The sequence below is a fragment of the Microplitis mediator genome, chromosome 7, assembly GCF_029852145.1.
Source record: "Microplitis mediator isolate UGA2020A chromosome 7, iyMicMedi2.1, whole genome shotgun sequence".
Lineage (NCBI taxonomy): Eukaryota > Metazoa > Arthropoda > Insecta > Hymenoptera > Braconidae > Microplitis > Microplitis mediator.
Window position 1 is genome coordinate 19,104,677 of NC_079975.1, and position 16,584 is coordinate 19,121,260.

The 16,584-nt window shown below is 27.4% G+C and overlaps 1 long non-coding RNA gene across 1 annotated transcript; it reads right to left on the reverse strand.

Annotated features, from left to right (window-relative positions):
• Positions 1-3,924: 3,924 nt before the first annotated feature.
• LOC130671387 (uncharacterized) lies at positions 3,925-5,296 on the reverse strand. Its single transcript, XR_008990516.1, has 2 exons — positions 4,660-5,296; positions 3,925-4,245 (listed from the first exon to the last, which is right to left on the reverse strand). It is a non-coding gene; the product is annotated as an uncharacterized LOC130671387 (long non-coding RNA).
• Between the last annotated feature and the right edge of the window lie 11,288 nt (positions 5,297-16,584).

Genomic DNA, 16,584 nt, shown 5'->3' on the forward strand with positions numbered 1-16,584 from the left:
CTGAGTATGACTTTGCATGAGCATATATGAATATGCCTGATTCATACAAAGTGATATTCAATCGTGTATGATCATGGGTGAGAATGTATAATTCGGAATGTATAATAATAATAATAATTAGAAAATTTTGTTGCTTAAATTTTATTTTTTAATAATTTAAAACTATTACATATATAATTTCCTACACGCAATACATGGTGCATTGTTTCAATCTGAATTATTGTTGGAAATAAGAGTTTTTCACTTTCATGGATAGGCATTAGAGTGTCTCAAAAAATCGACTTTTTTTTTTTCTTGAAGAACATTGAAAAATCGACAGAGTATCTCTAGACAAAGACCCTATTAAAATATGAGACCTTAATATTAATATTTGAAGGTGGCGATTCACGATTTTCTATTTTCCATTTAAATAACATGGGAAAAAAAAAATTTTAATTTTGGAATTTTATACCTCGGCGATGGCTTATTGAACAGATAAGTTCAGGATATAATTTTGTAGGGAATTGAACGCTCTACAAAAAAAGTCTCTTATCATTTTTTGTTAAATCCATCTGTTCAAAAGTTATTGGAGCTCGAAGTCAAGTTAGAGTAAATTTCGAGATCTTTTTACTTTTTCGGCGAAACTATTGGACTTATCATAAAATGTCATGAGATCTTTTTTGTAGACAATTTTATTTCCTACAAATTATCATTGACAAATTTTTTTCAAATTCTGGCTTTTTTTCCAGTTATTTCCATTTTAATGCCAAGCTCCTAAAAAAGTAATGTTCTGATCGATTTTAAGAGCTTGGCATTAAAATGGAAACAACTAGAAAACAATGCAGAATTTAAAAAAAATTTATCAATGATAATTTGTAGGATATAAAATTGTCTACAAAAAAGATCTCGTGACATTTTATGATAAGTCCGATAGTTTCGCCGGAAAAGTAAAATGATCTCGAAATTTACTCTAACTTGACTTCGAGCTCCAATAACTTTTGAACAGATGGATTTATCAAAAAATGATAAGAAACTTTTTTTGTAGAGCGTTCAATTCCCTACAAAAATATATCCTGAACTTATCTGTTCAATAAGCCATCGCCGAGGTATAAAATTCCAAAATTAAAATTTTTTTTTTCCCATGTTATTTAAATGGAAAATAGAAAATCGCGAATCGCTACCTTTAAATATTAATATTAAGGTCTCATATTTTAATAGGGTCTTTGTCTAGAGATACTCTGTCGATTTTTCAATGTTCTTCAAGAAAAAAAAAAAAAAGTCGATTTTTTCAGACACTCTAATAGGCATTATATGAGTTATATTCACCTGATGTTCAACATTACAGAAAAATATTGTATGTTCAATAACAAATTTTTCTAAAACGAAACATATTATTTTCTCTAACTCTACGAAGAATGGTATTGATCCATAAATAATTTAATCATTATCAGCCACAGTTATCTGTACTGTGAAACTGTTAGTTTTTATTGTTTTATAAGCCTTAAGGCTTAGACAAGACTAAGCATGGTCATGTATGAATCATGCACGATTAAGCATGATTCATGCAAAGCTATGTCTGATCATGCAAAAAATTGTAATCGAAATCCGATCGAGCTTGAATCAGATTTAATCGAAGTTTTTAAGGGGGGGGGGGGGGGTAGGGTTTTAAAATTATTTAAAAAAAAATTTTTTTTTAATTTTTTTTCTGAATGAACAATATGTCAAGAACATTGTGTACAAATTTTAAATCAATCCGAGTAAAACTAACGGAGTTACAGCGTTTCAAATGACCGGCCGGTATACCTGATTTTTATACCTGCCCGACCTGCCCCTACATACCCCTAGTAGAAATCAGCTGCAATTTTCTTTGTTCTTCCGAATTCCTTTCTCCGGATGTGTGTCTTTCAAAGGATGTCAACTGATGACTCAATATAAGTATAAAAATTCATATTCTTTGATTGATAATTTATTTCAAATTTTCACGAATAAAAAACTTTAAATGGATTTTCCCGAAAACGTTATTTTTAAAGTCCGTGAACATCATAACTCAAAATGTACTGAACCGATCCCTTTGAAAATTTGAACATTACTTCTTCACATAAATCAACAGGTAACTACGAAGAGTTTTTTTTTGTTTTTTATTTTTTAATAACAAATTAACCGCGATTTTTTGAGCTAAAATCGCGTTTTTCACTTCCAAGTGCTGCAAAAAATCGAAAAAAAAAAAAAAAAAAAAAAAAAAAACTCTTCGTGGTTACCTCGAGAAATACATCAACTTTAAAATGCATATCAATTGCACGCCTCGGAAGCGAAGCGGAGAGGTTGTGCTTTATAACCGACCTGTCAAGGTCACACGATTTCCACTCATTAAAGTGCATATATATTTTTTTTTTCTATTACTCTTACACATTATGAAAAATACATCAATATAAAGCTGAAACACTAATGAATAATCCTGATACTTTTTTTAATTTGTCCAATATGTATTAATATAACAAAAAGTTCATTAAAAAAAATTTATCGTGGACGTCCATTAGTCTGTGGTTCAAAAAAACGGCGTGGTACGGATATCTCGAGAACGACTTGACGAAACTACTTAATTTTTTTTTCAAAATTTTCAGAATTAAGCAAAGAAGGTTCCTTTTGAAAATTACTACTATAGGCCTTCTCGTTTTTTAAAAAATAAATCATTACGGTTAAAACCGGCAATCTTACATGTAAACAAACACACACTGCCGCCATTTTTTATTAGGAATGTTCTCCTTATTTTTTATTTTACTTTTATTACCGTATATTTACCATGGAATTTTCTATGGGAAAAGAGCGGGATATTCAATTTTATTCGAAATTTAACTTTTAAAAAAAACATAACATGAGCGTTCGAGGCGTGCACTTTTGGATTTTCCAAATTTTTTTTTTTTTTTTTTTCCGATGATCCGGTAACGAGTTATGATGTTCACCGCAAAACGACTTTTTTTTCGACGCGCCTCCGAAGATTCAACGTCACCAGCTTATTAATCAATATTTTTCGTTGAAAATTTTTTCTGATATTCTTTAAAAGTTGTACAATAATATGTGATTAAGTTTAATGAAATTATATTACTCATCTCGCCGGGAAAAAATTACAAAAATATGCTTTTTTTTCGCCTTTAAAACCCTACCCCCCCCCCCCCCTTAATCAGGAATAATCAAATATTTTTGATGAAAAAATTTCAATAAGGTAAGTAACCCCTCTATCGGCCAGGCCCCCTTTATCGGCCACTCAGTCGAAAAATCGATATATTTCCACAATAAGTACGTATTCATGCGTAAATAGTTTTTTAAAAAAAAGTAAAATTAGTCTAGTTTAGATTAAACATATAATTAAAATATTAATTAATCTATTTGTTTATAAAAAGATTATAAAGTTTATAAAATGGCATGAAAAGATTTGAAAAGTAATCATATAACGCCTAACAAGAATATGAAATCAGTGATAGTTTAAAATTTAAAAAAACACTTGAGAATACAAAATAATAATGCTCACTGTACACGGAAAAAAAATTCACGGATTTTTTACGATTTAACTATCGTAATTTTCATTATATAGTATTGTAACGCTGGACTATAAGTTTTCAATAATAATTTTTACAATAGACTATCGTAATTTTTATTTTATAATTTATACTACTACCAGAAAGAAAAAATCAGATACTATAGAGTAAATTATACAAGTTGTGTTAACATAAATTCTAATACAACTATCGTAAAATGAATGAGTCGGTAATGTAGAATTTCTTTAAATATAAAATAATAATTAGAAGTCAATGGAGTAAAATATATTTTCTTAAAAAAGTAGAACTTATAATTAATAAAAAAGAAAAATTTATCATTTGGAATTTTTTTTTTTTTTTTAACAGTTAAATTGAGAAGGAAAATACAATCTCGAAATAAAAATAAAACATGTTGAAGTAGTAATAATAAAACATTTATTTAATATTTTTTCAAACATATTTTTTTGGTATATATAAAATTTATGAATAAATAACTCATTTATTTGTATTCAAAATACGCACATGTAGAAAATTAAAAAAACCATAGGTGCAATTTTTTTGAATACTTTTTTTCTATAATTTATCATTTTTAAAAAAATCCAAAAATTATTAGGCTTCTGCTAACTTCAGTATCATAAAGAAATGTTGAATGTCCATAATTTGAGGTTATTGAAATGTTTTACCTCTCGCAAAGCCGGGTAAAATTATTCATTGTCGACAAATGAAGATTATCCTGTAACAAAATTAGGAGAATTGAATTTATTAGAAAAAATAAATTTTCATTCATTTAGAATCATTTATCCTATGACCACAAAATACTACTAAATTGTTTATAAAAATAAACTTCTTGTCCAGATAAATGATTTTAAAACGAACGATATACATGATACTGAAGTTAGCAGATATCTAATAATTTTTGGATTTTTTTTTAGACGATAAATAATTAAAAAAAAAATATTTAAAAAAATTGCACCCATAGTTTTTTAAATTTTCTACATGTGTATTTTTTTAGTTTTTTTTTTTTTGTAATTTCTTTGGTGAAAAAAAAAATCCGAAAATTACTAATTATCTGCCAACTTCAGGATCATACGATATACCCACAGAATATTAAGTTTAATAAAAATTGAATAATAATAATTATACTTACACCACCAAATTATTATATTCCACAATCTATGTAGGTTTGTAATGACGAAAGTACAGTTTTTATTTTAAATTTCTTATTTACAATTGTCCGAAAAACGTCATGAATAATAACCTCTATTTCTGCACTACACTGTGGATAAAGATGAACTGATTTATAAATATATATAGTTGAACCACAAATAATACAGACAAAGTAGATGTCATCATTTGTATTTATATATATATATACACTCATACAAGCATCACATCATGGTTTGTGACAACACTTGTCTTTCATACGTAAACGCTTCAGATGGCATATACTATACCATTTCAGAAAATTTACAATCCAACTATCGTAATTTTTGTAGCTTGTATTGTAAAAACATAGAGGCAGCACTGTAAATTAAAAGGAAGAATAAAAGAATAAATAGTATAATTAAATCTTATTTTTTATTCTTTTACTATTTACGATAGTAACATTGTAATATTTCTTATTGAATTGATTACAATAAACTCTTAATGAAATTACGATAGTGAATAGTAAAAAATCTTTTAAAAACTGTAAATTTTCGTATCATATATTTGAATGTTACAGATAATAAAAGTATAGTCCAGGATTACGATAGTAATATTGGAATTTTTCGTCGAATTTTTTTTCCGTGTACGTATCATTAGAGTACGACTGATATACTATATATATATTTATCATTTAAAGACGCCGTAGAGTATATATTATATACCTATATATATTATATATGTATATATAGGTATATTGTATACATACAATGCATTTGTACGCTGCCCCGTAGGATACCCTATACCACTGATCTCTATACTAACTGGATAGCTGATTCTATAGTCCGCCATTGTCACCGATGTGTGCCTACAGTAGCGCTCCAAATAGTTGTCAGAGAACTAAATCGTAACCAACTGCGCTTGCGCGCCCATAATTTTCAACCGGGGACCAGCCGTAAGTTTTAACGTGGTCAGAAAAGCATTACAGTCACATTACGGCAATCTCATAGAGTAGACGTCTTCTGTAAAAATTCCTATCAGCACGTGCACAGCAACATAATTATTTTGATTTCATTTAATTAAATTGCGAATATATATTTATTTATTTTAGTTATTTTAGCATTTTTCAAAATATTTATTAAAATTAGTATTTTTCAATTAATTTATTAAGTTTTTTTTTTTTGTATTCTTATATATATATATACATATATATTTATATATATATATATATATATATATATATATATATATATATATATATATATATATATTAGGGTGCTTCGTTTGAGATGACTATTTTTTTTTTCCAAGTCCCATGGCAAAATATCACTGTACACATTGAAAAAAAAATTCTCACCAAAGATGAGCTCTTAATTTTAATTTTAAGTACTCGCTAAATGAATTTGGAATTTTCCCATTTGATTAACACGTAAATTTTAATTTTATTTATTCAATTATCTATAGCTTTACGGCATTTCAAGATATTTGATAGACCATAGGTGAAAATCACAGAGAAATCGTTTCTCTTTGAAAGTGCTTGTAACTAATTTATGTTTTGTAACCGAACTCACCGGTAAAAAATCTTAAAGTCAATTTTTTCTCAGATTTCATGGTTTCTTTTATTTTACTCACAAACCATTAACTTTACGACAAAATTGTACAGGACTTTTTTTGTAGGGAATTTAATTTCCTATAAAAAAAGTTATGTAAGCCAGTACCATAGAGCTAGTAGTTTTCGAGATAAATCCAATTAAACATCTCAAAATTTGAAAAATCGCTGTTTTATCCAAGATTTTAGTACTTTTTGGTAAAATCATTGCTGAAAACACAAATAATGTATGAAAACAAAATATAAAAATACATATTACACATTCATATGTAAATATAACAAGTATGAAACAATTATCTTTGTACTGAGAGAGAAAGTAATTAAAAAAGTTTCCGATGGTCAAACAGAGGTGATTGGATTAAGTGAAGAAAAGACGGAGGAAATGTAGTAGGAGACAGTTTTGTTTTACATGACATATTTTTGATGATATATTAACCATGATATGTCATATATTTCTTCGGCCACAATTTTATCAAACAGTACTAAAATCTTGGATAAAACAGCGATTTTTCAAATTTTGAGATGTTTAATTGGATTTATCTCGAAAACTACTAGCTCTACGGTAATGGCTTACATAACTTCTTTTGTAGAAAATCAAATAAAATTAAAATTTACGTGTTAATCAAATGGGAAAATTTCAAATTCATTTAGCGAGTACATAAAATTAAAATTAAGAGCTCATCTTTGGTGAGAATTTTTTTTTCAATGTGTACAATGATATTTTGACATGGGACTTGGAAAAAAAAAATAGTCATCTCAAACGAAGCACCCTAATATATATATATATTTATTCTATTAATTTTAGTGTTAGTGAATAGTGTTATTCAATATATTTATTTATTTTGTGTTAATTAAATATTGTGTCGTGAAAATGGTTTCTTGTGCCTTTTGTAAAAAGCGTTCAGAGAAGCACAAAGGATTATCATTTTATTCGTAAGTATAAATGTATTAATTATATTTATCTTTATTTAAATGTTTGATTGTGTCAAAATATAATTTTATTTATTAAATTTATTTTCAAGATTTCCGACGAATCAAGAAGATACAGACAAGTGGATCAAGAATATGGGCCGGGAAAATTGGACACCTTCAAAGTTTTCCAAACTATGTTCGGATCATTTTTCAGAAGACTGCGTAGATTTTCGGAATGAACGACCTCGTCTACGAAAAGGGAGTAATCCAACTATATTTGGTGAAAATGATGTTTCTTCAACTCCAGTGCTAAGTGAATTAAGCAAAGGTATGGAATCTAATGATTTTCAGTGTTCCAAATGAGATTTAATCATTTTATATATTATTATATTCTATAAAAAGAATATCATTAATTATATAGTTTTTTTTTTTGTTTTTTATTTTTTTTCACAAATTTTTACTTTTTGCAGCAACGGAAGCAGAAGAGATATCAAATGGTAATGCTGTAACTATTCCCCAAGTATTGCCTGGAAATCAAGAAAAGTTACAACCCATCATTAGTGAGTATTTTTTTTCGAGTATTTACAAGTTATAAAGCTTAGTTTATTGTAAAAAAAAAAAATTTAGTTTTTACAAAAAATAAAAATAACATTAACTATTTAAACAAAAATAATCTCTATCAATTCATCAGTAAGTGATTGTATAACATTGTAACTTTTTTTTCAGTCCAGTTGAAACAGCAGATATTAGGGTTCAGCAATGACCACAACTATTACAGATCGGAAGACTACCTGAAACGCAAGCTAGAAGTTGTTCAAGAAAGAAATCAAGAATTGCTGAGAGAGCTGAAAAATAAAAGAAGAAAAGAAGAACGGGGAAGAAGAAAAATCACCAGCATGAAAGAAGTTATTGAAGATTTGAGTAATCGTGAGTACATAGAGAAAAGTAAGATTTTTGATCATTTTGGAAGTATTCCTTCTGAAATTTTAAAACGAATGCAAGATAATGCATTGCGTGGTAAAATTTCTAAAGAAAAATATCCACCAGAGCTGCGTTGTTTTGCATTAACATTACATTTTTATTCCCCGGCTGCATATAAATATGTACGTGATAGCTTTGAATTAGCCTTACCTCACCCTAGTCAACTTCGCTCGTGGTATAATAGTGTAGACGCGGAACCCGGATTTTCGGAAGAATGTTTTAGAACTTTAGAATTTAAACGCGATGAGTATAAAGACAATAATAAAAAATTAGTATGTTCGTTTATGATCGATGAAATGGGAATAAAAAAAGGTGTTCAACGTACTCGGGATGGGAAGGTATACGGTCATGTTGATATTGGTGGAGGTACTACTGATAATTCAAACTTGATCGCTACTGAGGTCCTAGTTTTGTTGATCGTTCCTTTAGACGGTTCGTGGAAATTACCTATCGGTTTTTTTTTAATTCAAAGTTTAACTGCAGCAAGCAAAGCAAATCTTATAAAAGAAGCTTTAACCAGGTTACACCATGTTAACATCGAAGTCGCTTCCCTAACTTTAGATGGCCCTCCTGCACATTTAAATACTGTCAAATTGTTAGGAGCTCATATGAGTATGGATGACGATGCTAAACCATATTTCCCTCATCCGGTTGAAAATCAACCAGATGTTTGCGTAATATTGGATGCTTGCCATGATTTGAAAAATATCAGGTCAGCATTAGCAGAGTATAAAATACTCATTGATGCTGATGGAAATAAAATTGAATGGAAATATATAGTTGCTTTAGCTTCTTTACAAGAAAACGATGGGTTGCGATTGGGTAACAAACTTCGTTCACACCATATTGAATATAAAAAAATGATAGTGAAAGTTTATTTAGCTGCTCAAACTTTAAGTTCGAGCGTGGCAGACGCGATAGAATTCTGTTGGACAGTTTTGCGTTTACCAGAATTTGAAGGTTGTGAATCTACTGTAAAATTCATTCGTTGCATAGATTTTCTTTTTGATTTTTTAAATGTTAGAAGTCCTTGGGGTAGTGGTTATAAAAGTCCATTAAGAAAAAGTAATGAATCTATTTGGCGTCATCGCGTACTTAATGAAATTAATTATTTAAGTAAATTAAAAACAGTTAATAATGTTCCAATTTATTTATCCCCAAGGAAAACAGGATTCATAGGTTTTTAAACTGCTTGCATTTCTGTAATTAGATTATTTGACCGTTATGTAAAACCAGCCAATGCTCCATTAAAATATTTACTTACTTATAAGCTTAGCCAAGATCATCTAGAACTATTGTTCGCTGCTATAAGAGCTCGAAGCGGTTGGTGTCCAAATCCAACCGTGGCACAGCTGATATCTGCTTACAAACGATTATTAGTTCGACATGATATCCAAGTTGCTACCGGTAATGTAAAGATGATGGATCATACAAAAATTTTAAATATAACTCCATCTCGAAAAAACAAAATAGCCACGCTCGATCGTTACGATCCAAATATTTATAACTCACTAGACAATGTTCGCGTTCAAGAAAAATATTGCTTAGATCGTTCATCTAATACCATTGTAGAAGAATTAAAGGAATTTTTAGATTTTTCTTGGGCTATGCCCAGTGATTTAACGGAATTTTCAATTAATGCTATAGGATACATCGCGGGTTTTATTGTTCGAAAACTATCCAGGTTTATTAAATGTTGTAAATGTTTAGAAGCTTGCAGACAACCTCTTACTTCGGTTACCTCAATTAATCAATCATTTTCTCGCAAAGGGTTGGCTTTGGTTGCTCAAAAAACTCGCGGAGGCTTAATATTATCATCAGACAGTGTGATTACAATTTGTACTTATGCTGAATCACTTTTTAGAAAAGCGTGCAATAGTAACTCAGGAAAACCACCAGTCGAAGTAAATTTTCCAGCTATACTGGCTAATTCGGTTTTTAAGAAGTTATTATTTTCAAAAAAAAATCTCTTCCCAGATCTTGAACAACATTTTCGCGATACTTTCATTTTAGATAGCTGCACAGACCATAAATATTTATTGATAAAATCTATTTTAATCCACTATATTGAAATTCGTATGTATTCCTTAACAAAAAACGTTTCACTTACGATTACGGGAACTCACGTTCGGCATTTTTTAACACGGCAAATCGTCTGGGCTCATCAGTAGTTTTTGATTTTTTTTTTTCTTAAATTTCACTATAATCGATAGAAATTGACTTGGATGTATGTTGAAAATTATATTTTAATTTGTAAACATGTTTCATATGTTTGTACAAAAACTAACTCTGGTTAATATTTGCTTCCATAATATTAAGTGACTATGTTAATTATTATTATTATTATTATTATTATTATTGTTATTATTATTATTTTTGTTATCGTTATTATTGTTATTATTATTGTTGTTATTATCATTATTGTTATTATTATTATTTTTATTATTATTATTATTATTTCCCGGGAAAAAAAGTTTTTATAAAACTTTACAAAATTTCAGTACCACAATTGTATGAAATTTTATATAATTTTATACAAATTTGTAAAATTACATTCAATTATAACTTCCCTTACTCAGATCTTACTTTTAAAAATCTAATGAAATTCTATAAAATTTCGTAATATTTTACAAAAAACAATTTTTCCCGGGCTTTATTATTATAATTATTGTTGATATTATTATTATTATTATGAATTTATTATATTAATGTAATAGTTTTATTATTTTTGTTATAGTTTCAGTTACATTTCTTGTAATTACTGAATGTATGTAAGAAAATAGCATATCATTCTTTATAACTATTTTATAAAGACTGATATGCTATTACTTTTATCTGTTTTGTGATTACAATATTTTTCCCGGCGGTTGAGTGCCTACCGGGCGCGTCTCCGGGTGGCGGATAGGAGGAGACCAGTTTGCTTACTGTCCGTGATTTTATAGTCCTATTAATTATAAATTAATTTTATTTTAGGAAGAAGCAAAATACTGGCCTGTGAACGCTATATGTCGCTGTAACCGAATGCCGTTTCAAGTCTACAGCATCTAAAGCATCACCGTGGACCAACTTATTTATTTATTCAATATTCTGTTGTATTATAATAACTTCAATTGTAAATAAAATAACAATCAGGTTTTATCTAAGATTAAATTGTAAATTGGTATTCTACAAAATATTTTTATACCTAGTGATGGTTATAGTTATAGAAGTAATCTATTCAAATTTTCAATGTAAAAAACTGTATTGAATTTTTTTAAATATTGTCTGTAGGAACCGAAGTTGAATAATTATTAGCAATTTATATGAAATTATTTGTATTTAATAAAAAAAAAATTTTTGTACATGAAAATAGCTGTTATTATATTAATTTGTATGCCTGGATATATTACCATCGTGATATTGGACAATAAAAATTGTGTAAAAAAGTTTGCTCTTTATATGTTATAATCATTTTTTCAACATAAGCTGAATTTATTTAATTTATTACTCTATTACTACTATATAATATACTATATAATTCACTAATATATAATACGCTAATTACATTTGCGACTCTTTCAATAATTATTTTTATTTATTTTAGCCGATAATTACTCTAGTAATATAACTTTCCACACTGCGAAGTAAAATTCTCGTAATTTAACGTTCCCTATGTTTGTCCTTTTTTATTTAACGCCTGCGCTCTTATATTCATATTAGTTCCCTGACAGGCAAGGCCTATTTTTTCGAAATTCGTCCATATGAATCAGCTATCCAGTTAGTATAGAGATCAGTGACTATCACCCAGTGTGCCTGCGCCATACTTCTAACCAATTCATTTGGCGCGGGTATTTCGAAAATAAAAATATAAAAAATTGAGATTAGACGAATAAATAAATAAATAAATAAAAATAATAAATAAACAAGTAAAAAAAAAAGTAAAAATAGAAAAAAAAACGTAAAATTATTCACAGATCGTACGGCGAAAAATTTCGGAATTTTTTACGTTTAAAATTTATTACCTATTTTTTTTTTATTATTTTTATATAAATAAATAACATTTATACTTCAAATTTTATTTATTTTATTTTGCCTGCGACATTACCCTTACGGAATATTTAAATGTTTACGATCAAATAAGCATTATGAGTCGTGCACTTTTGGATTTTCCAAACTTTTATTGTTTCTACGAAATAATACTATAAACAATATAGGCTCACGTGTCTTAAATTATAACTCGATTTCTAATAGTGTAGATTAAAATCATTCTCAATCAACACGACAAAAAAAAGACAAATCCTACCAAAAACAGATTCTCTGTACAAAATCGCGCCAAGTACACGTTTAAAATTTTTTACAATTAAGACAAGATTCTTTTTACAAAAAAATGAATCAAATCGAAAAAATACCAAGTACCTAATATAATTCGAAATCATGGAAAACATTTTCATAGAATTGAACAAAAAATTGAAAAAAAAAAAATTTCAATGTACTTGGTGTGCCTATAAACTGGAAAAAAAGAATATCATTCAATTTTAATGGAAAATAATTTATATGCGAAATCAATTCTAAAAATTTTGCTTGAATAAATTTAGTAACGCACACCAAGTACATTGAAATTTTTTTTTTTCAATTTTTTGTTCAATTCTATGAAAATATTTTCCATGATTTCGAATTATATTAGGTACTTGGTATTTTTTCGATTTGATTCATTTTTTAGTAAAAAGAATCTTGTCTTAATTGTAAAAAATTTTAAACGTGTACTTGGCGCAATTTTGTACAGAGAATCTGTTTTTGGTAGGATTTTAATATTAAGCGGTACATTATTGCGATTATCTATTTACCATTTGATTAACATAGAAATTTTTTTTTTTAGAGCTTGGAATTTTATTACTCATTAGTGAATTAAAGTATTGGAAAAATCAATAGACATTTCCGTTGGAAATTAAACGCTCTACAAAAAAATTTTCTTATCATTATTCGGTAAATTTAATTTCTCAAAAGTTATTTAAGGTCAAAGTTGAATTTATAGTAAATTTTACTACTATTTGACTTTTTCGGCGATACTATGAGACTTATCACAAAATGTTACTGGTCTTTTTTTGTAGATCATTTTATTTCCTACAAATTATTTTCATAGAAGTTCCCAAAATTTTAAAAGTTCTTTAGTTACTTGCATTTAAAAGTAAGTAATTGAAATCGGCTAGAATTGATTCTTTGGAATAAACAGACATTTTAATGCAAATACTTAAAGAACTTTTAGAAATTTTGAAAACTTTGTAAGTAATGAGTTGTAGGAAATGAAATGATCTACAAAAAAAGTCCTGTAACATTTTACAATAAGTCTGATAGTTTGACAGAAAAATTTGAATAGTAGTAAAATTTACTATTAATCAAACTGTTTCAGTCAATACTCAATTATATTTACAGAAGTGATTTTGAAATATTTAAAAAATACAATTTTTATTTATAAAATTTTGGGGGTACCCCGTTTTGCCTACCCTACCCCCTTTTGCCCCCCTTCCCCTATTTTGAATGGAAAAACTTCAAAATCAAATGTAAGGTATTCAAAATTCAAATTCAAATTAAGAGCAGAAACTTTCAGAGAATTTTTTTTCAATGTCTTCAACTATATTTCAAAGTGGAAGCGAAAAAATAAATATTCGTTCCAAATGGACCACTCTAAGATATATCCGTAATTAAACATATATACGTTTTGTATCAATGAAGCGTGATCAGGTCTGATCCTGTATAGACTTATACATAACTATGTACGAGTTTATATCAGTCGTGTCTGATCAGATCAAAATATATTATAAAATTAAATATTCTACATTTTTTATGACATTTTATAAAATTTTACAACATATTTCCTCACATTAGATGCATTCATAGGATCCAATTTTGTAAAGATATATAAAATGATATAAAATTTCGTTCAATCATAACTTCTCTTATTCAGGTCTTACTTTATAAAATTATATGAAATATTCCTATAAAGTCTTATAAAATTATATAAAATTTAATAAGATTTGATGAAATAGCATAAAATTTAATATAATTTTATAAAAGTATTTGTTCCCGGAATGAGAAAGTTGCAACTCAAATCTATTATTTTGTCTAAGGATTTTAGTAACTAAAAAAAATTGTTTATTTATTATCAGATATTAAAATACTTTCAAACTGACGCCTTCATCAATCCTAATCTATAATATTATATTCTTTAATTATTATAATGATTATTTCTATTCATTTCGATAAGAAGGATGGTATTCCATTCAGCAGTTGTTATTTTTTTTCGCATCTTTAGTTACTTTAAACAAATGTTTATTTTTCCTCTGATCATCAAATACTTTTATAGTAATTTGAAATCAACAATTTTGGCTTAAAATCTTATACTCTCCATTTATTTCACAGAATAATTGCAAAGTATTTTGTGTACAAATTGAACAGAATAGGAAATACCAACGCGATATGGAAATTTTGTCTTGTAATTAAAGAAGGACACACTTAATTTCAAGTGGACGATTAATAGTACGTGGAATGAACTTCTAATCATTTGAGAAAGGTTATAACTTTTTCAATGCAAAGAAATGTCTTATTTTTCTGAAAACTTAATAATTAGCCGAAAATAAATTCTAATTTTTTTTTAAAAATTAGTAACTAGCTGAAAATAAATTTTAATTTTTTAAGAAAAATTAGTAATTAGCTGAAAATAAATTCTAATTTTTTAAGAAAAATTAGTAATTAGCTGAAAATAAAAGTTAATTTTTTAAGAAAAATTAGTAATTAGCTGAAAATAAATTCTAATTTTTTAAGAAAAATTAGTAATTAGCTGAAAATAAATTCTAATTTTTTAAAAAAAATTATTAATTAGCGAACAAATTTTTCTAATTAAAAAAAAAATTAATAATGCTTCGCATATATTGTTAATTGTTTGAATATTAAATAATTAGCCAGTACATTTTTCTAATTTTTGTTAGAAATTCGAAACTTTTTTTTTCTAATTTCTAAGCTTCGAGTGAGTTCGTAGAATCATAATTTGAAAGAGAGATTTTTTTTGTAATTAGTAATCGATCTTCAATAAGTTATAAATTTATTTTTTTTCAATTAATGATATATCTATGCATAAATTTTAATTAAATTCATTAATTTTTTTTTGTGTGGAATTATTATCAATTTATTGAAAAATTAGTAATAATTTCATCATTAATTATTAAATTTTTTTTTAATTAAATAATTAGTAATGAAATTTTTTTTTTTGCCCAACCCTGACTGTGAGTGATACTGTAATTTTTACCAAAACTTTATAAAAAATTCTCTCTGAGTAAAATGAAAATTACTTGAATCAGATAAATAAAAGGCATTGATACGGTCTCTTATCTCCCTCTTCAATTGTTTGCTGATTATAGTTATTTGAATTATGAATATTTAAAATTAAGTTCCATGACTCGTATACGTGTCTTCTTGCAAATTAAATCGTGATGAAGAATAACTTATGCACTTTAAAAATTTTTGGAGTAAATCTGGAGTAAATGCGGACCGGACGATTTTTTTAATTCATTTTATATAACTACATTTCACATATTGATATGATGAGTTAAAAGATAAAGATTAGATATTAGAATATTACACTATGTTCCTTGAAGATCCTTTATTCTTGTACAAATACACGGAACATTCACCCAGACGTATCCCCACTACCAATTACTAGGACTTTTGACTTTCTCCCGATTTTCTTCCAAACATCCCCGAGGACCGGAAGAAAATCGCGAGTCGACTGTATATAATAAGATATGTAACATATAATTACCCATTTAATATTTATACTAAATAAATTAATTCTTTTGACTATGATTGAAAAAAAAAAAAAATTTGCCAGTATGGTAATCAAGTTGTTAATTCGAGTTTTAATTGCCTAGTTGACTTGATTAGGCGTATAATATTTATATATCAATGTAAAATATTTGTCAATTAAAAATTACATTTTTTTAAACCGGTTCATTTTTCCTCACATGGATATTTTTTTATACATACCTTAAAATTGTTTTTAAAACTCAAAATATTCACAGAAATAAAAGATTTCTTGGTGCAAAAAATTTTTACTCACCCCAAGAAAATTTTTATTTGCCCTAAGAAATTTTTTCTCGCCTTAAGAAAATCTTGGTTTTCATTTTCTAATGAGAAATTTTTCTTATGCAAAGAAATTTTTTCATGCATAAACTTAGAACTAGAACTAGAAAAAAAACTCAATAGAAGTATTTTCCTGGAGGCCCATTTTGCCCTTTTTCTTATATTGAGCCAAATCGCTTTTTCTCTTTGCAATTTTTACCAGCAGCCACCAGAATTCGCGGGTTGAACCCTGGCTTAGGCTGGCCTCAATGAAATTTTTATTTTGCTGGGACAGAGCAACGGGCTAGGATTCTTGCAAAGCAAGGACCCGCACTT